The following is a 21,824-nucleotide window of genomic DNA, read 5'->3' on the forward strand; positions in this document are numbered from 1 at the left end:
CCCCGCCCCTCCAAAATTCATATGTTGAAGTCCTAACTCCCAAGACCTCAGAATGTGATTGTATATGGAGATCGGGTCTTTATGGAGGTGATTAAAGCTAAATGAGCTCATATGGGTGGGCTCCAATTCAATATGGCTGATGTCCTTATAAAATGAGAATAGGACACAGGCATACACAGAGGGAAAACCATAAAAAAAAAAAAAAAAAAAAAAAACCCGGGGGAAAGCAGCTAGTCAACAAACCAAAGAAAGAAATCAACCCTGCCAACAATTGCTCTCATGCTTCCAGCCTCCAGAACCATGAAAAAAATAACTTCCTGTTATTTAAGTCCCCTGTGGTACTTTGTTATGCAGCCCTAGCAAGCTAATCCACTTCTCCAGCTCCTCCTGCCAGAATGAGTCCCCAAGACCAGAATGATGCCTGAGTCCCCCAGTATGGGCTCAGTAAGTGGTTATTGAATGAAATAAATTGAAGATGGAGCAGAACAGGGGCATGGATAAGAAACTGGTAAAGGAATTACTTGTCACATTGACAGAGATGTTCACCCCTCTTCTAGTAGAAAAGCTTTTTTGTTAACTACAAATCTGATTTTCCAAAGCAAGGGTTTCAAGTACCTGGGTGGCTCAGTTGATTAAGCATCTGCCATCAGCTCAGGTCATGATACCAGGATCCTGAGGACTCCCTGCTCAGCGAGGTGTCTGCTTCTCCCTCTGCCCCTCCCCCTGCTTGTGCTCTCTCTCTCTCATGATCTCTCTCTCACAATTTTTTTTTTTTAAAGCAAAGATTTCAAGATGAAAAAAGAAACAGCTTCTGAACATGGTTTCCCTTGCTCTGCTAGCCAATGTCCAGGCAAAGGCCAAAAGACGCCTGTTAATACAGAATAGCTGACGTCAGCAAGAAGTCCCGTCCACCTCAGTGGTGAGTTGTAGGTAGCACTGCTTGTATTGATAAACATTTCCATCTCACACTCTGAAAATTCTAGTCCTATAGTTGGATATCTAGTCCTCAGAAGTAAATCTCTTTAAGATGGCATTATTCTCAAAAGCCAAGATAAGGAAACAACCCATGTGTTTGTCAATGGTGAAGGGATAAAGAAAACGTGATATATATACAAAATGGAATATTATTCAGCTTTAGCAAAGAAGGAAACCCTGTCATTTGCAACAACATGGATAAACCTGGAGGGCATTTATGATGAATGAAATAAACCAATCACAGAGAAAGACGAAGACTGTATGATCTCATTTACATGGGAATCTAAAACAAAACAAAACAAAACAAAACACCGAAAACCTCAAACTCATAGAGACAGAGGGTGGAAAATTGGTTGCCAGGGGTCAGGGGCTGGGAATAGGGGAAAAGGTTGGTCAAAGGGCACAAGCTTCCAGCTGAACAATGGATGCATAAGTTCTGGGGTCTAATGCACAGCATAGTGACTATAGTTAATCATATCGTATTGTACATTCTAAATTTGCTCACAGACTAGATTTTAAGCCTTCTCCGCCGTGAAAAGCAAAACAAAACAGAACAAGAATGCAATTATGCAAGGTGATGGGTATGTTAATTAACTTGATTGTGGGAGTTCTTTCACAACGCATAAGGATAACAAGCCATCACATTGTACACTCTAAATAAATTATAATTTTATTTGTCAGTTATACCTCAAGAAAACTAGAAAAAAATAGCTGTCAGTCTCTGCCCCATCTCTTGTTATTTTAATAACTTTTAAGCTATAATTTATTTATTGATATGTTAAAATCCATTAATTTTATACATTAACTTTGTACATATAACTTTCAAAACACTCAGCCTTATAATTTATTTATAGATCCTTTTTAGTTCTATGAGTACACAAATAATGCACATCATCTCATCTACAAATAATGATACTTCCCACCCCCCTGCAATCCTCATATGTTTACCTCTTATCTTATCTCGCTCTGCTGTCTAGAACTTCCAGTGTAATGTTGAAATGTGGTGAAAGCAAACACTTTTGCCTTGGTCTTATTATCACGTGGTGAAGTCTTCAATGTTTGAGCAAAAAACTCGAGGGGGTTTTTTTGGTGCTCTTTATCAAAGAAGTGCTCTTCCATGACTAAGTTAAGAGAGAGTTTCATCATGGATGGATGCTACATTATATAAGTTGTTTTTCTGCGTTTCTTAGGGGTGATTTTTTTCTCTTTTAATCAGTTATTGTGGTGACTTATACTGATTTTCTAATATTAAACTAATCTTGCAACTAGGCATGATGGATTATGATTTTCAAATATTACTGGAATTGTTTGGCTCATGATTCGCATCTGTATTTACCAGTAAGACTGGGCTGTGATTCTCTGGAGGTCCTCCTCAGATGTGACAGATGAATTCATAAAGAAAATGTGGTGTATACAGACAATGGAATATGAGTCAGCCTTGACAAAAAGGAAACCGTGCCAGATGTGACAACGTGCATGAACCTGGGGGACATCGTGCTAAGTGAAATAAACCAGTCACAGAAGGACGAAGACGACGTGATGATTCCACTTACACAAGGAATCTAAAATAGGAATCCAACTCATAAAACAGAGAGGAGAACGGTGGTTGCCAGGGACTGGGGGGCTAGGAGCAGGGCCACAGGGAGCTGTTGTTCAACAGGTTAAAGCTTCAGTTATGCGAGATGAACAAGTTCGAGAAATCTGCCGTACAACATTGTGCCTACAGTCAACAACACACTATTAGGTACCCCGAAATTTATTATGAGGATAGCTATCGCGTTAGGATTTCTTACTGCAATAAAAATTCAAAAAAATTTAAAAAGTAGCACTGGTCTCGTGCACTTGGTTGGCACTTTTTTCTGTTCAATAATAGGGATATGATGTAAGTGCTTTTAATAATTTTATTATTTTTGACCAATGTATTAAGGAACCATTTGCCTGCAGCAAAATTTCATACATTTTATTCATACAAGTCAACGGCTTTTGCCAAACGTCTATGAGGTACACCCACGGGAGGCACAGAGCATTTCCAGCCCTCTCTTCCATCGCTTGCGTCCCCGCGCTGCCCGTTTCCATCACCAGCACCTGCCCCAGGAAGCCACTCATCGACCTTCTAGTGCACAGATAGGTTTTGCTTGCTCCAGCAGTTCACATAAATAGAACCATGCAGGTGTGACCGGCTTCTTCCACTCAGCAAACGGTGGAAGATGTTGACCGGGACTAGTTCGATGGTGGTGGCAGCACCAAAGCTGTGCTCCCAGCCGGTGGGAGTCACCCTTACCATCACGTCCTGGGCGTGATCCCCTATGATCCTTCAAACGTGGCTTCTCCCAGCTGAAGGCCACACGGACCGGCCTCCTGTCTCAAGCCTCTGACAGTGCTTCTCCGTAGGCTACAGTTTGATGTAGTTGAGATTTCACGCTGTTGGTTGCTGTGGCCTTGTGGCTTTTAGGCAATTTCTGATAGAAGACAGAAACTCTGTTTTAACTCTGCTGTTTCAATCCTGGAAATTGGGGGCTTTGTACATTAGGCTAGAGTTTGCTGCTCTGGCCACCTTGGAAAGCTCTGCTGCTCCCCACCTCCTCCCAAACCTCTGACGTGGATGCCTCAGTCAGGTCTTACTGAACTGCCACACTTCCCCCCACACAGCTCTGGCCCCTTGTCTCCTTCACATCACCCTAGAGTATGGCCTTTGAAGCATTTCTGATTCTCTGAAGGGATCCGGCTGCCTTGGTTGCTTACTTGACTTCAGTTCCTTTCCGTCCTAGAATGGAAGCAATATTTGAAATAATCCCTGATACCAAAAAGGCTCTAATAGATATTTGTGAATGAGGACACTAAAAAAGTTATCCATGGGACCTTCTGGTTTATAGATCAGTCTCCTATATGTTACTTTAACATAAACTGTTATCTGTAGGGCTGATCTTTCTTGATCGGTTTTGAGTCTATCAAAACCACGAACGCAAAAAGTCAAGGGGACTCTGGGACAAAGCAGTAGCTAGTCTAAGAAGCCACTTGTTTGTCCTTCAGTCTCACTCTTTCAACCCAGACCTGTAGCTTGACAAAAACTGAGAAGAAGCATTCTATTCTCAACAGCTACCTGGATTTAGGATCCTTCATTGGCGGTTACTTTTCTTTTCTTTCTCTGAAGATGTTATTTTTTTATTTATTCAAGAGACAGAGAGAGTGAGGGAGCCGTGGGGGTGGGAGGTGGGGGGGAGGAACAGAGGGAGAGGGACAAGCAGACTCCATGCTGAGTGCGAGCCCATTGTGGGGCCGATCTCAGGACCCTGAGATCACAACCTGAGCTGAAATCAAGAGTCAGTTGCTTAACTGACTGAGCCACCCACAAACCCTGGGCAGTTATTATTCTGGGAGTGAAGCCTTTAATTCAAGGAGGTAATATTTTTCTGAAACACTCTTTAAGCATGTGCACCTGTAGGAGGCAGAACAGCACCTCCCAAGGATGTCCATTCCCCGATTCCCAGATAGAACTAAAATTGAAGGTCTTAAAATAGAGATATTATCCTGGATTATCTGGGTGAACCCAATCTGACCTAATGAGCCCCTAAAGGCAGAGAATGTTCTCTGGCTGGAGACCAGGGTTGCGGCAGACGTAGAGTCAGGGAGATTCCAAGAAAGGGAAAGCAAGGACATTGCTGATCCTTGATATGGGCCCTCCTGTGAGGACTCAAGAGGAAATTTAGGGTGGCTCCTATCTGACCACCAGTAAGAAAATGAGGCTTCAGTCCTACAGCTTCAAGGGACCTGCCTCTGACACCAGCCCAAATGAGCCTGGGGAATAGATTCTTCCCTTCCACGGTTTCCCAAGACCCCGATTTCAATGAAGCCAGCTGAGATCACCCCAGCTTCTGGTCTCCAAACTGTGAGATCATGAATCTGTTTTGTTTTAAACTGCTAAGTATGGTAATTTGTTACAGCAGCCATAGCAAACAAACAGCACTCTATTTGAAAATCGTAATTCCTTGACTCAGCACTATTGATGAATTATCAATGAATAAGTATATTCATTGATTTGTTACTGATTTTTATGGAAGTGATTTGATTCCAATTTTCTTTCTTTAAAAAAGATGTATTTATTTATTTGAGAGAGAGGGAGTGAGAAAGAGGGTAGGAGCACGGGCAGGGGAAAGGCAGAGGGAGAGGATCTTAAGCAGACTCCCTGCGGAGCACAGAACCTGAGTCAGGACTTGATCTCAGGACATGAGATCATGACCTGAGCCACAATCAAGAGTCAGGTTTTCAACCGACTGAGCCACCCAGGCACCCCGATGCCTATTTTCTGAAGGAGGAAATTCCATGTAAAGAATTTGCTCTCTGTTCTTACATATAAAGACATCAAACACTTCTTATGATATGTAAGGACTAATTCCTTAGTTATTCAAGAACTAATGCACAATAATGTGGCCATAGTTAGTAGCATCATCTTGCCTGCACATCAAATCATCACATTGCACACCTTAAATATATACGATTTTTTAATTGTCAAGTATACCTCAATAAAACTGAGGGGGAAAAAGAAAATAAATAAGTAAAAATAAATAATTTGCTCTTTGTTTTTACTCACAAATGTCTTACTTTGTGATATGAAAGAACTAATTACACCTACAGCTCTTTAACTCTTTCACATAAATATATAAGTGAATGCATTTCATTATTTATGTAAATGAATTGTGATTAGCTGCCTTCGATTAATTCTATGATTAATATAACTAATATTGTTTGAGTGACTATTATGTGCCAGGTGGTTGGGGACATGACAGAAAATGAAACAAGAAATAGTCTCACTCACATGGAGCTTATGTTCTAGAAAGGTAGAAGAGACTGGAGAGGGGATTTACAGGGAATGGTGTGTATGGTTGGATTGGAGGTCTTAGGGGCTGCAGTGTGATGAGGGAAATACTGAGAAACTGATGCTCAGACCAAGACGCACAGGAGCTGAAGCTTGCCTGGCATGTGGAGGAGCATGAGGAGAACGGAATGCAGCAGGTGCGTCAGGGAGGTGGCTGAGGCGTGAGGCCAGGCCACCGCGTCAGCAAGAAGTGAGTCCCTGGAGGGTTGGGGCAGGGCAGGGGGGTGGCATGCCTGCCTGGGATGTGGACAGGGCCTCTCTGGCTGCTGGGGGGAAGACAGGCTACTGCGGAGCAGGAGGGAAGCGGGAGCACCTCCCTGGAGGACCTCCCCAGCGCAGTCCTGTGTTGACACGAAGACCTATTTACCGCACACATCTGTGCTTGTGTGTAAACACCTACACGCTGATAACATCTCCCTCTGTGGCAGATAAGAGCCCGTCAGACTTAGAACAGTCACCCCGGCTTTCTTGTTATACCTACACCGCTGTTCTCTCTAAAACTGAACCCACATGTGAAAATCACCTGTGTTTGTTCCTCTTGACATGCTAAAGAGCTTCACTTACCCAGTAAGGCAACTCACAATTGTGATAGCAAGAAAAAAAATTAAATTGCCGTGTATTTAGTCCTCTACTTACGCATTTTTCTCTGGCAGCTTTAGCAGATGGCTTCTCAAACCAATGCCTGCAATTCAGCCAAGTGGGCTCTCCCTCAGTAGGAGGTAACCCAACCACCTGAAGAGAGAGGACCTTCTAACTTAAAATAATAGTGTCTTGGGAAATCAAAATTTACATAGAAATTTTTTTCTTTTCTTTTTTTTTAGAAATTTACATAAAACTTACTCCACAAATCTAGAAATCAGAATTTACATAGAAATTTACATAAAACTTACTCTGCATCTCTAATCATTCTCGATGCTTACATTTCACAAAATGCAAAGGATTTTTGTTTGGTTTGTTTTTTTGCATTTACTGCTGATTCACTGTGAAATCCATCATACACTTAGTTGGTGCTCGTTAAAAACGTGTTGAAAAATTACTTAATTTTGCTATGAAGTCAACCGATCACAGCGGAAGGCCGAGCCAGTCCTGGGAATAACTGCGAAGGTCAAATGCAGGCGGGAAAGGTACTTCCAAGGGGCCAATTTGCTTCAAGATATAGTCTGCTACTTGATGTGATGAGCACTGGGTGTTATGCTATATGTTATGCTATATGTTGGCAAATTGAACTCCAATAAAAAAAAATCAATTAAAAAAAAGGATACAGTCTGCTAAGGACACCGGGGCTGTTTGGGAAATGCGAAGAGTCACCTGGAAAGATACTTTCTCCAAACTTCCCAGAATTTTGAATCGAAAGAAGAAACAAGTGGCTACTTAAAAACACTGAAAAAAAAGTAAAAATAAATAAATAAATAAAAACACTGAAGGATTGCAAACGTCCAAGGTCCTGAGGCGCTCATGGCCCTGCGCCCACAGGTCTATCAGAACTGTGACATGTAGGCAGTTGGGCCCTATTTTCAACAACTTTTGAAACTTGCAACAATTAACAGCGTTCTTCTCAAGAAGAAGAAGAAGAAAAAGGCTTCAAGCCTGGGCTTTCATGTTTAAAGGAACTCCCCACAAACACTGTTTCTGAGCTACACTTTTTTCTATCTTCTAGTGGAAATTATAACCACAGGTTACCATGTTTTCTTTCCTGTGTTTGAAAACCACATGTGTTTTAGTGAAAACATTAGGGTGAACAATGAAATGCAAGACTTTAAAATACCAGGTAGCTGTCAATGGAAATGGAAATGTCTTACTTATGGCTTCCTCTGCTGCAATAAATTCTAATAAGTTGAAAATGTTAACTTTTAGCCAATCTCAATGCATACAAATCAATTATCTGAGATCAAAGTAGTTATCTGGAGTAAAAAAAAAAAAAGGACAAATATTTGTCAGAGCCATGTTATTGTATACCTTATGGATTTTTGACATTGTGATAAACATATTGTCCATCCCAACGGAGGAAGCAGAGGCTTAGAGAGATGGATCTCCCTCATATCCATGTGGCTGGTCAATAGTGAAGCTCGGTCACAAATCTGGGCTTCTACGCTTCTAAAGTCCATACACTCTCCACCAGACCTCCCTAACTGTATTCGTAATATAGCAGATCATGTTAGAAGGGGAGAGGGGTACATGGAGTGCGGGCTTACTTACCAACTTCCACATGTCATATTTAATCTAATTCTTACCTGTGAGGTAGCTAAATGGGAGCAAAGAAGTATTATAAAATGTGTTGAGCAACTACTATGCAAGCAAGAACTTTAAATGTCATGGGGAGCCTTTTATAATCAAGATTTGGGTGCTGTAGGAGCCCCTGGGTGGCTCAGCAGTGGAGCATCTACCTTCAGCTCAGGTTGTGACCCCGGGGTCCTGGGATCGAGTCCTGCATCTGGCTCCTGGCAGGGGGCCTGGGTCTCTGCCTCTCTCAGTGTGTCTCTCATGAATAAATACAATAAAATCTTAAAAAAAAAAGATTTAGTTGCTGCTGAAGGTACAGAAATAGGTGATCGTGCTTCTATAAGGCTGTCAGAAACCAAGTAAGTTGACACCTAGACTTTTCTGAAAGCAGCGCTTGAAAATTCCCTCTATTTCTCAGAGATCCTCAGCAGGAGCAGAGGCCCCTCAGGACCAAGGGGTGAAGAGACTTGCACCCTGTGCCAGGCAGCGTCCTGCTTCAGGTTCTGTGATGGGAAGGGGAGGGGAGGGGGCCCCCCCGGGGCCCTCAGCCTGGATGGCCAGCACCTGCCACAGTGGCTCCCTTGCTCCTGCGATGCTCCTCCCTTCTCTGGGCCCCGCTGGCCGCTCAGGGCGGCTGCTCCCTGGGAGAGTCTATCCCAGCACCTGACCCTGGAGCTCTGGCTGTTGTAGAAAATCAATTTTGTCTACTATGATCCGTGCTCGGTTCCAGCCCCTCAGGAGGCTATCCGCAGATCACATCGCTCCTTTGTGAGCAAAGAAATATTTGAAAAACAGTAATAAAGGAACGTGAGTGTTCTCCAAAGGTCTTTATACCGAGCTAACATATAGATTTGTCTTTCTGCAGTGTAGCAACTTTTCTTTTGTAGAATTTCTTTTTTTTAATATTTTATTTATTTATTCATGAGAGATGCAGAGAGAGAGAGAGGCAGAGACATTGGCAGAGGGAGAAGCAGTCAGGGAGCCCCATGCAGGACTCGATCCCGGGCCGAAGGCAGACACTCCACTCCTGAGCCACCCAGGCCTCCCAGCTACTTTTCTTTTGAAATAAATATTTTCAGCTCCTTAACTAAAGAAGTACAATGAAGCATAATTGAACAATTAGGAAGACAAGCAGACAAGTTCTTAGCAGTCAATCTTACTGTTTAATATGCTTTTTCAATCCTCGGTTTTCCATTGTATAAACCTTATGTCTCATTAATGCAAGTAAAACTTGTCTGGATGATTCTCTGTTGCCTTTGTTTCCCTGTTAGGACAGTTACTTCACAATGCTTTAGTCTCACGGACATGCCATCTCCACGTTGGGTGGTCATGATTAACTCCCACTTGTACTTCGTGTTCTTGATTGGATCACATTTAGAAATTGGGTTGAACTGCCTTTTGCCCAAGTTGAAAAAACATTTTGTGTTTTTTTTTTTTTTTAATTTTGGGGGCATTTGCCAACTGATTATAATGAGGAACTTTCATTTTTCTTTACTGGGTATCTGATCTTTAATAGAACAAATATTTTGCATCGTCTGCTCTGTACAAGGTGTGGTGGTAGGGATACAGGGACGCCACATAAATCCATACCGAGGAGATGTCGATGGGCTGCCACTCAGCAGGAGTGGCAGGGTGTGTCACAGGATTTCAGAGAGAGAGAGAGAGAGATCACTGTGAAAACAAGAGGTGAGGAGGAGGAGCCTAGAATTATAGCAAGGAGATTCACAAGGACTGGAAACACCATCTTGCCTAATTCCTTTACTCATAAAGCAAGAAAATTAAAAAAAAAAAAAGGGACTCAAAAGTATTAATGATTTGGGGTGACACTGTCATCATACTTAATTTGTTGGCTTCCTAAAAAGCACAAAGAGAGAGGAAGATAGAGACAGAAACAGAAAGAGCAAGAAATAGACAGAAGCAGGGAGACAGAGATAGAGACAGAGAATCACAAAGAGATAGAGAGACAGGAAGAGAGAATACATCTGCTCTCACTGTCCACATTCACTGAATTCATCAATTCTCCATTACCTGGGACACCAAACCTGTTTCTGCCTATACAGAAAGGCCTTTATGAATATGATAATATTGCAATCCATCTTCAAATAGTTTTTTTTAAATTAAATCTATTTAAACTAAAACAAACGAATAAACAAAAAACAGGTCACCCATTTCTCCTGCCACCATCTCCCACCTCTGGTAACCACAGATATGTTCTCTGTATCTGAGTTTACTTGATTTTTGTTTGTTTTAGATTCCACGTACAAGAGAGATCACATATAATGGCAATTTGTCTTTCCGTCTGTTATTTCACGAAGCGTAATGCCCTTGAGGTCCATCCATGTTGTTGCAAATGACAAGATTCCATCCTTTTTTTTTTTTTTTTAAATGGCTAGGCTAGGTAATATTCCATTATATATATGACATTTTCTTTGTCCATTCATCCACCAATGGACACTAAGGTTGCATCCATATCTCGGCTATTATAAATCATGCTGCAGTGAACATGAGGTGCAGATATCTTTTTGGAATAGCATTTTTGTTTTCTTTGGATAAATACCCAGAAATTAAATTGCTGAATCATATGGTGGTTCTTTATATAATTGTTAGAGGACCCTCCATTCTGTTTTCCATAGTGGCTGCACCAATTTACATTTCCACCAACTGTGCATGAGGGTTCTTCCCCTTTCTCCACATCCTTGCCAACACTTGTTATTTCTAGTCTCTTTCAAATAACCTTTTTATTGGGGTTGATACAGACAGGAAAGTACAGAAGCCACAGATGTACATCTAGATGAATTTTTGCAAAGTGAACATATCTAAGTAACCTACTTCTTATATCAAGTGATCAAAATATCACCAACGCAGCATAGCCATCCTAACCCCTCTTCCCAGACACTACACCCCCACCTCCCCAAATGTAGCAACTGCAATCCTGACTTCTCATAACATAAATGTATTTTACCCATATTTGAATTTTATGTAAATGGAATCACACAGTATGTATCTTTTAGACCAGGCTTCTTTCACTCAATGTTACAATTCCAAGATTTGTTTGTACCCTAGCACTAGTGCGTTAATTTTCACTGCTGCATCGTGCCCATTGATTGACATACCACAGCTTAATTATTGCATTTTACATTGATGGATGCTTGAGCCATTTCCAGGGTGAGATGATTATGAATAGTACTGGTGTGAATATGTTGTACCTATCTTTTAGTGCATATCCATTTCTGTGGATTGTGTGTTCCTGTGTGCCTGGATCATGGAATATGCACCTACTCAGCTTCAATAGATACTGCCAAGAAGTTTCCCAAAGTGGTGTTAATTTGCATGAGAATTCTGCTTTCTTCATAACCTCCCCATAATGTACATAATGGACTCACTATTCCCAGGGAGTCACAAAATAGATGGTGGAATTTTTGGAATTTTCTTCTTTAGCTAAGAAATAAAAGGGAGAATTTAAGTTTAGAACCATGGAAGAGGTCTCCATTCTGTCCAAATGAAATTGAAAAGGAAAGAGTGTGAATCCGCAAAAAAGTAAGTAAATAGAGAGAGGTTTGGAAAAACAAATACACGTACAATAGTTTTTTTAATTCTTTTAAGTTCTTTGACACTTTGTGGAACATGCAGAAGGCCACAATAACCTCAAGAACCTATGTCTAAACGCTTCAGTTGATTGCTTGTTTGGTTTCTTTCTTGAGGTTCTTACTAGGTTCCTAGGAAAAGTAGAAGCTGGGTAATAACATGTAGCAGCTAGACTTTTCTGCACCTTGCTGTGTTTCACCCAGAAGCCTTTTTAAATTCTTAAGTTTTTAAGTCTTTTTAAGTTCCCTTGGCAGGTCAAGTCACAAGACATGACGTTCTCAAGCAACAGCTTTCTTGTCTTTTTGCCTGGAGACAAACTTTCTTAGTGTGATTAAAATTAATCCACATTTCTGCAGCCCTCCCAGATTTATGTAACACCCAAACTTATTTACTTAATCTGGCAGTCAGGATCAGTAGCTTTCACCTGACCAAAATCTTTTTCCTCTAGCTTAATGTGCATGATCCAGCTAGTAAACAGGGAGTTCGTGGGTTGGTTTTTTTTTTTTTTTTTTTTTTCACAGTGAAGGGACACTGCTAAAACAAGTTATATTTGAAGGGGGGAAAAAACCCATTCTGTAGAGTTATAAAGGCAGATTTAAACAGTGGCATTGTTCATTCTTGAAGGTATTTTGTGTAGGGGGGGAATAATTTTTGTCATTTAGTAAAAAGCAAAGCAGCTAGTCCTACTTAGAGCAACCACAGAATTACAATCATTTAATTCCTTGGTAATAATTCCTTGACAAAATATCAACAAATCAAGTAAAAATCAGACATTAAAAAATATCTCATTGATTGTAAACTACACGTGTGATGTACATGGTTTTAGCTTGTATCTCAAGACTTGTACCCTCAGCCATGAGGAGAATAAGAGAACAAAGAAATAGTCATTTTTCTATTTTGAGCTTGAGGGAATTAAAGTTTCTTTTATATACATGCTTATATTTTTCAAGTTTTCTGTGATGAGTATCCATTACTTTACAATCAGGCAACAAGTAAAATTTATTTTTAAAATACAATAATTCCCCAAATTACACATAGTTAAAAGTTGGTAAGGAAATATACCAAAATTTTCATTGCCTTGGGTTGGGGAATTGTGAGTAATCTTTTTCCTGTTTTTACTTGTCTCTAATTTCTAGATATGTGTGTGTATGTGTACATGCAAATAAATTTGTAACTTTTATCATAGGAAAATAATGTTATTTTTCAAAATCTACTTGCAGAATGTGGCCTGGATTTTTAGCCTTCGTAGATGGTGGCCGGAATTCTCCAAACCCAATTAGTGAGGTCCAAATGAGCCCCACCTGGGTTCCAATTCTGGCTCTGCCACTAATTTGCTATGTGATACTGGATAAGTCACTTATCTTCTCTGAACCTGAATCTCATCTGTAAAGTGTGAATAATAACACCCATATTATGAGATTGTTACAACGGCTTAACAGATGATTTATGTAAAATACCATGGCACAAATGCTCTACAAATGGTAGTTGATCAAAGTACAGCATTCTCAAGGTTTTCTAGGGATCAAAGTACTTTATACTTTGATACAAAGTACTTTATACTTTGTATACAAAGTACTTTATACCCATTCATAAATTTGACAGGTTTCATCAAAGTACTTTATAGGCCTCGTCTACTTTATTCTCCCTATGAAATTTGCAGGAAGCAATATGACTATCTCCCCCTTTTATTGATTTTAAAACAGAGGACAGAATTTTTAAAATAATGTATGTTTGTGGTCTATTTAGAAAAGTAAGTGTATCTTCTAATCTGAAATGCCATGTCCTTGATTTTTTTTTAAATTATTTTTGAAATATAGCCAAAATAGAATGAATGGCACATCAGTTTGGAATCCACAACATAGTGATTCTATACATTTAACTGTGGTTCTTGAGCATATCTCCATCAAGTTCAAATAGGTGAGAAAACATTAGTTTTTCATTATTTTAAATGTTGCATAAATGTACAAATAAAAGCTATTGCTATGACTACTTAAATATCCCAGTTTTTTCTTTAATCATCAGAGTACATTTATTCAAGTACTGGGCAATTTGAGTGTGTATGTGAGTGTGTGTAATTAATGTGTAAAACTGAGACAAAACATCTACTCCCCAAAAGATATATTGAATCCCAAGTGTAGTGCTTTACTTCTTTTGTTTGCTGACTCTGTCAAATAATGAGCAGAAAAAAAGAAAAAGAAGAAAATGTCAGCTTGGATCTACTTACAACTTATGAGCCAATATGAGTTTAAAAAAATAACCAGTCTCTAGGGTTGCCATTTCAGGTCAAAACCAAACATTTCAGGGATGAGATGGTTGGGTTGGGGGATGAAGTGTGACCATGCAACAGCACACCTAACTGACTCACATAACAGCAAAATATGGTCAATTTAGCCTCATTAGACCAGTGTTCTGACTAGAGGGGAAAAAATTACTCATATTTTTTCCACAAAATTTGTAAAGTGAATGGCTGAGACTCTGGTGTAGGCCAGAAAGCTGTATACAAAGAAGAAAGTAAGGATTTGCCATGCTTCCTATGCTGTGTATGACTTCCTTAAAAGTATTTGAATATTTTATCCAGTGAATATATTTAAATAGCAATCAGTACTAGAAGCAAATTATATTACATTCCCCATCACTGACAATCAGAACTTTCTTTTAATTGGCATTTATTTGCAGAATTTTAAAGTTAGAAGAAACCTGATAGACTCTCCCACATAGTCCAACATGAATTCTCTGTGTGTGTATTAATCAAAATAAAATCATAAATGATGTGTGTTTGAGGGTAGGATGAAAAAGGGAGTATTGAGGGGCAGGTGTGGTTTTTGCTTTTTTTTACAAAAGGGATTGAGGGAATAAAGTGGTTTCTTCTAAAGTAATATGCCTTCACTGATAGATATTCAAATCCTAGGCAATTGCATTATGTCAAATGGTAGAATTATAATAATCCCATTCATAAATTTGACAGGTTTCATCTTGATTTCTTCCTCTGGGATTCACAGATTAGTTCTCAGATTTATTAGTCTTCCCGGGGGAGAATTTCTCATCAGATGTACAGTCTTTTTGACTTTCAGGCTGCTTTTACTTTCCAGTGGAGGAGAAGCACTAAAAAGGGGTGTCTAATCAATATTTCTTTAGTTTCAGACCAATTTTTATATACATTTGGACCATACTCATTATGCTGATATTCTTGGACTTACCAAATCCAAAGCTGTACCTATGGGTCCTTAGAAATACTAGACCTTTCCTTTTTCCCTGATTCTACTATTAGACCTCACAGAGGCACCAAAAGTTTTTTGTGTTAACTTGTTTCTATGCAACAGTATTGAAAATGTTACCATTTGCTATCTGCTTCAGGTACTTATGTTATAATTAGTCTCTTTGTTGTCAGTGGTGACTTTAAAAAAAAATCAGTGCTATAGGATGTCAGAAGCCACAATTAACACAAGACAGCAATATTGTGTTCTTATAACTCCACTACTTTAAAAAAAATGGGGTGGGGTGGGTGATGGAGAGGAGACACTATCACGCTCAACTTCATTCTTCTGTAATGTAATAATAGTTGGTGTTCAAGGAAAAAAGTAACCCCTAAATGTTCTACTTCATTAAAAAGTGAATTCTGCTTTATTTTCTATGGCTGTCTTGTTAAGTGGGCATTTTGACACATTATAATTTATAAATTGACCGTGTATACATCCGTTAACTCTTCTCCGAAAACCTTGTTAATTAGGACATCTGTAACCCTACACAATTCCTTTACCGTTTCAAGAGTCAGGCTAAAATTTCAGCTCTTGTCTTGTTTCTGTGTATATTATGGCAAAAATCTTGAATTTGGGGCTCAACAGACTAGGAGTCCAGCCATACCCCATCACTTACTGGCTCCGTGAGCCTGGCAAGTCATTCGTCTGATCTCTAAGGCTCAGCTGTCACCTCTGTAAAATGAAGAAGATGTTCCCCATCTCAGGGGGATTCATTGTAACAATCAAATGAAATAATTAAAAACAAAAAACAAAAAACAAAACAAACAAAACAAAACACCAAAATGAAATAATTAAAGTGTTCCACACCAGGCCTTGGCACACGTCATAAATGCACAGTAAACATTATCTACTATGAGGTCACTCATCATCTTTGTCTTAACTGAAGACATAAAACCTACCTCCCATACCTCATCTAAGATTTTAAAACTAGCTTAATCTTACTAAGCATACGTAACAACAACGGAACTTTCAAAAACATCACACGGTGAACATTGTTACCTTTCTACCTCAGAATAAAATCCGTATTCACCATTCCCCCCTCATGGTTTGGAAGAGTTGGCATCAATCTTATTATCAATAGAAATTAAGGTTTATTTACTCTCTTAAGGGAGGGCCAGGTTTGGCTTCACCATTTAGAGCTCTCTTCTTGCAATAACAATTTCTAACTTCTAATTTTCCTTTTTCCCATTTGAATGCATAACATTCGACTGCATAGGAAAAGAAACAAACAAAAAAACCCTCCCTTTCCCTTGTCCAAGCTGTGAATTTAAAATACCTGTTTTTCATCTGTGCCTCTGTCACTTTCACCTCTAGCTCCTAGAATAATTTTGACATTTTCTGAATAAATTTACACTAAATTCCACATGTTTCTCAGGTCTTTGGTTAGGGTAGATCATTGCCTTCTAATTCCATGCCAATTCTTCTGGGGATTCAGGCGGACTACTTTAAACACAATCTCTGCCAGCCCTCTGGGAAAGTGACAGCTGAGTAGCCAACTCCTCATGATGTTGTCCAAACTGGTTTCCCTCTGAGTGGTGACTTTCCGCAGAGACAAAAGTGTCCTTGTTAAACAATCCTTTGCTCAAATTGTCTGTGTTGGTCATGTCCTACTTCTCCCCAAATACTATCTTCCTCCAATTTGAGGCTCATAATAAGAACATCGTCTTTAATTTCTATCCTAAATCCTTCACAGCTGCAAGATGTGGTCTCTTCAGGAGACAGAGGATCACCGCCAGCCAGGTCCAAAATACCAAGCAAGGTGAGGTCTTCGGTCATCAAATTCCCAGTTGAGGAAGATGGACTGTGGTCTCTCCAGGGATAAGATTCTTGACGTTGTTTATTTCTTAGCTCTGGATCCAAAGCAGAAACCATCCCTGTTTCAGCTAAGGTGGACTGAAGCCTCTGTACCACAGTGTGTATTCAGCATCATTCCAGGAAACTTTAGGGCAGAAACCAAAGGGGGAAAAGAGGTACACAACTGAAAGTTTGAGTGTGTTTCATGCAATGAGTGGAACCTCCCCACCCACATGTAGTCCCCTCCAGGAAATGCCATTTCCTCTTCCAGGAAACAAAGGTGTGGAGAACTTCTGAGCAGCAGCCGTGTTGATAAAACAATGAGACAATATCTGATATAAAACACAAATACCTTATAGCCTGGTGAAGGAGGAGGCTGGCCCCACAGGATGCTAGGATCAAAAAGATCTACAGGTATCCCTAGCATTTAGCATGTAACAAGAGCAGATCTGGATTTTTTTTTCCAGGTGAGATTCAAGACAAATATACAAACACCCACCAAAAAAGCCAAAAACCTCTTCCTAGACGTATGATGAATATGGTTTTAAAAGATTCAGCCTTTGGATTAATGTGTTTTCAGTTGTAAGACTATGTGGTCATAGAATAGCAGAGGGGCATAGGGCCCCGGAGACCAGTTGTCCAAAGGCGAGACAAGCAGAGAACACAGGGAATGGGCTGTAGAATGGAGACAATATTCAACGGTGCTTGATGGGCCTGCTTCACACAGCCCTGAGTTTGAATCCTGGCTCTGGTACTTTATTAACTGTAGGGTTTGGGGCAAGCTGCATTATCCTTGTAAGCTCCATTATTCTCATCTCTAATACAGAGATGACTGGTGATGATAGAACATCTACCCCATATCTGTTATGAGGATTAAATGAACAGTGCATCGAAAGTACTCATCACATTGTCTGGTATCCGGGTTCTCAGGACATGGATACCAGGCAATCCATAATGACAATAATGATGACATTATTTGGAACTTTTTTAAAGCCACCAACTTTAGACTATATTAAAAAGACATACGCATTTCTCTTGAGCTTCTTCTACATATACGTAACTCCTTTCTCGAATGGTCAATGAAAATCCCATCAAAGGGGAGTGAGTGTGTTCACGATCTTGCAGGCACTGCAGCATTGACAGTGTCATCTCTTCTTGATGTCGTAGGCTCTGCTTAAGGACGGATGGAGAAGAGCCAGGAGGAAGGCGATTTGAACAGGGAGGTTTCTCTTTTGCAGTCTGTGAAGCTAGACTTCTCAGTGGGGCTAATTCTTCTGCCATCTTCCCAGCCATACATACTTTCTGCCACCAAATTTTACTAGCAAGTATACAATAGGTGCCTACCATGTGCCAGGCTCTCATGATGCCATGATTGAGCGGCACATCTGAGTGTCTATCTACCATCACACCTCTTGGCTAGAATCTTCCAAGAGGTGGCAAAAGGTGATTCTGCTGGGTGATTCTGGCCTAAGTGTCGGTTCAACGCTATTAGGTATTAACAAGTATAGGAGAGGGGCTGGTTTTCAGGGATTATATTTTTATCCATAAAAGGTATGTTTGTTTTGCTGAGTTCATGTAGATTAAAGTTACCAATATGTGGCTTCCCAGCACAGGCCTGCCACAAAGCTGCAAGGTGAATCGCTCAAGTCACCAAAACAGTCTGGGCCTACATTCTCATTTTTATTTTATTTTTTATTTTTAAGATTTATTTATTTATTCATTCAGAGAGAGCGAGAGAGAGGCAGAGACACAGGCAGAGGGAGAAGCAGGCTCCCTCTGGGGAACCTGATGAGGGACTCAATTCCTGGGACACCGGGATCACACCCCTGGGCTGAAGGCAGACGCTCAACCACTGAGCCACCCAGGTGCTCCCATTTTCATCTTTATTTTTTTTTTAAGATTTTATTTGTTTATTCATGAGAGACAGAGAGGCAGAGACACAGGCAGAGGGCAAAGCAAGCTCTATGCAGGGAGCCTGACATGGGACTCGATCCTGGATCTCCAGGATCAGGCCCTGGGCAGAAGGCAGTGCTAAACCGCTGAGCCACCTGGGCTGGCCCCATTTGCATCTTTAGATTAAGAGTTTGGTCGGGATCCCTGGGTGGAGCCTGCTTCTCCCTCTGCCTGTGTCTCTGCCTCTCTCTCTCACATGAATAAATAAATAAAATTAAAAAAAAAAAAAAGAGTTTAGAGCTGTAACCAGAGGACCTTTTTAGCTGACACTCAATGCACCTGTGATCAGAAGCCTACTAATCCAAGGTTTTGCTCTTTTATACCTTTTAGATCACTCTCTCTCTCTCAAAAAAGAAAATATTTCTCAGACTAATTTGGTCTTAGCACATTACAGTAGCAAAAGCCCAAACCAAGTACACTTTAATCATGTCGTGTCATAACTGAGAGAGAAGAGCCCTGTAATAGTTTCGGTAACCAGACATAACAGTTCCCCGACCGGAATGAAAGATGAACTCTCCGGGCTATAGGAAAAAAACCAGCCCAATTATCCTCACCATGATTACCATCAGTACCACCACCACGGTGGGCAAGTCTTCAAATGACAAACGCAGTGTCTGGACATTACGTCGCCGTTCCAAGCGCTGTCCAACTTAAAGCGATGCAACTTTGAAAAGTAGACACAAGACCACAGTGTGCAAAAAAAAAAAAAAAAAAAAAAAAAAAGAAAAGAAAAAGAAAAAGAAAAAAGAAAAAAAAGAAAGAAAGAAAAGAAAAAATAGAAAAGAATTAAAATCGCAGGTTAGGGCACAGTCTAGAAAGGATGATCCACGCAAACCTCCTGGAGTAGGTCACTTGAAAATTTGAGAGCGAATGTGGATGGAGCCCTTTGCAGAGTAAAAATAGACAAAAGCGGTGAAGCCCGTTTTCGCCCAAGGACCCTGCTCCTTCCCTGCGGAAGGATCCTTTTCCATCTCGGGCTGGGGGAGGCGCGGAGTCCCCCGCGCTCGGCGGCCCGGCCCGCGACCTTGCCCCGTCCCGGGGGCGGGGGGCGGGGGGCGTGCGGTTGGGGGTCCCCGTGGGGGGCGCGGCCGCGGGGGGCGGGGATGCGGCTGCGGGGCGGCGTCTGCGGAGCCCGCTGGGGCGCTCGGGCGGCGGGGTGACGAGCGCCCCCTGGCCGGACCCGGCCCGCCAGAGCCCGCGCGGCCGCCGAGCAACAACACGTCGGGACGGCCGCCCCGCCTGCAGGTAGGAGCCCGGGCGCCGCGGGGTGCGCGCGGGGCCGGCCCCACGGTCCGGGGAGGGGGTCGCGGGCCACCCCCAAGCCGCAGAGGGACCCGAGCGCAGCGAACTTTGGGGCGCTCGCGGTTTGGGGATGCTGCGCCCCTGGCCGTGTGAATGCCACCGGGGCCGGGGCTGGGGGCGCCTTCTCTTCCTTCTTGTCCCCACCCCACCCCACCCCAGTCTTACCTGCACGGATTGGGGCGAGCGGGAGGGAAGAAGGTGGCAAGTCTCAGACCCTTGGCAAACCCTTGATGGAGAGCCGCTTGATGCGGGTGGCGACCTGTCCACGGGGGCAAACAACTGGTTTTCATGGGGTCTGTCTCTTCTAGGCAACCCTAAGTTTCTTTTCAAGGGCCTGGGGTAGGGCGAGGCGGCTCGGAGGCAGACACAGGAAAGAGGCAAGTGTGGGCTCCGTCCTGTAACCTCAAGCGAGGCTGCACCGGCTCTCAGGGCCCCGTGTTAGGCAAGTGGAGTTAAAGAGCTTTATTTCATTCGGTTCCTTAGAGCCCCAGGTATCCGTGTGAAACGGCCTGTCCACGCCCCAGGGCTTGGGGGCTCGCTCTGGGCCGCCTTGCGAATCCCAAAGGCCGCCCCCACCCCTCGGAAGACGCGGATTCTTTCCGCCAGGAGTGTGCCATGCAGCTGCCTTGTCCTCTGGGGTTGCCCTGCTCAAAGGGGTGCTAAGAAAAGGTTATGCAGTCATGGCACAAGCTGACCGGACGGGGTGGTGACGTGCAGGTGCAGGGAGAATGGAGAACTCACTGCTCTGCCCCGCAGGGGGTGAGAGTGCAGCAGCCCACCGGGGGGCGGGGGTAGGACGTAGGCCCCCCTGCCCCAGGTGCCCGCCCCAGGTGCCCACCCCAGCACAAGTCTGGCGGCTGCTGCACTAGTTCTCTCCATGCCCCCCTCGCACCTCTCTGTAGCAGTGCCCACCACCTGACGTTTGGCACAGGAGCCCTGCTAAGGCCCCTGGGTCGCCCCCCCTCTCCCACCCTACACCCCAGCCTTGCGAATCACCATCCTCATGCGTTTGTTAGGTTATCTTGGGTATCTCTTGTAAAATGGCAGGCTTACTGCGGATGCTTGATCTCTTTAAAAAATGCTGTGTCTAGTGGGAAAGAGGGTGACGCTTACTAATTTGGTTGCAAATTACTTTTGAAGTTTATGCACAGCTGTTTAAAATCCCTCTGAGATCGGTGCCATTGTTCGAGGCAGGTGTCTGCCACAGATTGGTCCTGTTAGTCCCTTTCTTCTGCTGATTGAATGTATGTATATTTAAAGCCTGGGCACAGGAAGACCTTCTAAAACCTTCCAAGCCCCAGCTGTGAAACTCCTCCCAGTTAGTGATTAAGACTAAATTAAGTTGTTCGGTTTGGTTCGGGTCTTTTTTTTTTTTTTCTCACTCTCTCTCTGTCTCATAAACTTTTATCTCCGATTTCAAAAGTAACCGGCTCAGCATCACCAGCCTTTGTTTTCAGCCTCCTGTGATTTTCTTGTAAACGTTTAAAATGTGAAGTTCCAGGGAGGACTCTTGTCACCACCCTCCACTTTGTCATGTTCACTTCCGCTGCTGTCTTGTGCGATGGTGGCTCAGAGTGGCAAGTAGTGCTTGGGCAAGCTTCTTTGTAGGTTCTCCTACGGGTCTACCTTCTGAAGACAGAAATTCCTTTATCGAGTTGGCTCTGAATGTACATGGGTCAGCGGCTGGAACTTTCTTTTGCCATGGCCATTTCCCTTTCAGCTATGCAGGGATATTGTCCAATCATTGACACCTTGGTCCTTCTTACCATCTCAAAGATCCCTTTCAACACTAATCCTCCGTTTCACTTGTTCAGAGCAGGTACTGGAGTTTCCCTTGAATAGCCCATTTGTCTTTGGTCATTTCT

General features: G+C 42.2%; 1 protein-coding gene and 1 long non-coding RNA gene across 2 annotated transcripts in view; one reads left to right on the top strand and one right to left on the bottom strand.

Annotated features, from left to right (window-relative positions):
- Positions 1 to 2,843: 2,843 nt before the first annotated feature.
- LOC140633412 (uncharacterized) lies at positions 2,844 to 20,699 on the bottom strand. The gene is made up of 4 exons (XR_012031029.1): positions 20,125 to 20,699; positions 6,485 to 6,580; positions 3,653 to 3,739; positions 2,844 to 3,434 (listed from the first exon to the last, which is right to left on the bottom strand). It is a non-coding gene; the product is annotated as an uncharacterized lncRNA (long non-coding RNA).
- PRKCQ (protein kinase C theta) overlaps positions 19,797 to 21,824 on the top strand; it is a 173,532-nt gene continuing 171,504 nt past the window's right edge. The window contains exon 1 of the mRNA XM_072825893.1: positions 19,797 to 19,902. The gene's annotated coding sequence lies outside the window, so the exon portion shown is untranslated. The remainder of the gene's footprint in view (positions 19,903 to 21,824) is intronic.

This window comes from Canis lupus, chromosome 5 (genome assembly GCF_048164855.1).
Source record: "Canis lupus baileyi chromosome 5, mCanLup2.hap1, whole genome shotgun sequence".
NCBI classification, from domain to species: Eukaryota; Metazoa; Chordata; class Mammalia; order Carnivora; family Canidae; genus Canis; species Canis lupus.